Source organism: Myotis brandtii, unplaced genomic scaffold, assembly GCF_000412655.1.
Source record: "Myotis brandtii unplaced genomic scaffold, ASM41265v1 scaffold327, whole genome shotgun sequence".
NCBI lineage: Eukaryota > Metazoa > Chordata > Mammalia > Chiroptera > Vespertilionidae > Myotis > Myotis brandtii.
This window is the reverse complement of record NW_005362585.1, coordinates 270,115-271,495: the sequence shown is the minus strand read 5'-3', so window position 1 is coordinate 271,495 and position 1,381 is coordinate 270,115.

Sequence of the window (1,381 nt, the reverse complement as noted above, 5' to 3'; positions counted from 1 at the left end):
GAAGCCGCGGGGGGCAGGAGGTGGGTGGAGGCGTGGAGCGCAGGGAGCCTAAGCTTTGGAGTTTGGATGAAAGCTCAAGTTTCTCTCTTGGACAAAACGTTGTTAAAATGCCTAACAGATGGGGTGGAGGGTCAGGTCCAACACACAGGTGAGTAAGGAAAGAACGAAGCAGTTAAATCCTCTCTTCCTAGTGGAGAATGATGGCTGAAAGGCAACTCTTTTTTAAAAATGTATTTTAAAATATATTTTTATTGATTTCAGAGAGGAAGGAAGTGAGAGAAAGAGAAACATCAAAGAGAAGAGAGAATCACGGATCCTACACGCCCCCTACTGGGGATCGAGCCTGCAACCCGGGCTCGTGACCCTGACCGGAATCGAACTTGGGACCCTTCAGTCCGCAGGCCAAGGCTCTATCCACTGAGCAAACTGGCTAGGGCAATTACTTGATTTTTGACAAAGATATCAGTGAAATCTAGTAAAGAAACAACGAGCTCTTATTTATTTTAATTTTTTCAGTTAAATCTACATTTGATATCATTTTATATTGGTTTCAGGTGTACTCATAGTGGTTAGCCAATCATATACTTTCCAGAGTGTTCCCCCTGATTTTCCAGTCCCCACCTGGCCCCATACAGTTACTACAATATCACTGACTGTATTCCCTACACTGTACTTTACGTCCCGACAACTGTTTTGTAACTACCCACCTGTACTTTTTAGAAAATATATATATTTTATTGATTTTTTACGGAGAGGAAGGGAGAGGGAATAGAGAGCTAGAAACATCGATGAGAGAGAAACATCGATCAGCTGCCTCCTGCACACCCCCCACTGGGGGTGTGCCCGCAACCAAGGTATATGCCCCCGACCGGAATCGAACCTGGGACCCTTGAGTCCGCAGGCCGACGCTCCATCCACTGAGCCAAACCGGCCAGGGCCCACCTGTACTTCTCAATCCCTAAACGACCTTTTCAGTATGTGCTGCTATGTCAGCTGGAAATCCATACAGAAAAGTTAATTCACAAGAAACCACAAACACCCATCAGAAAGGATATATGCAGCACAATTCACCATAGCTAAGATCTGGAAATAGCCTAAGTGCCCATCAGCAGATGAGTGGATTAAAAACTGTGGTACATCTACACAATGGAATACTATGCTGCTGTAAAAAAGAAAGAATTCTTACCATTTGCAACAGCATGGATGGAACTGGAGAGCATTATGCTAAGTGAAATAAGTCAGTCAGAGAAAGATAAATATCACATGATCTCACTCATTTGTGGAATATGAAGACCATCATAAACCAATGAACAAAAACAGATCCAGAGACAAATGGCAGGGGAGTGTGGGGGGGGGGCGGTAGAGAGCAACCAAAGGGCTT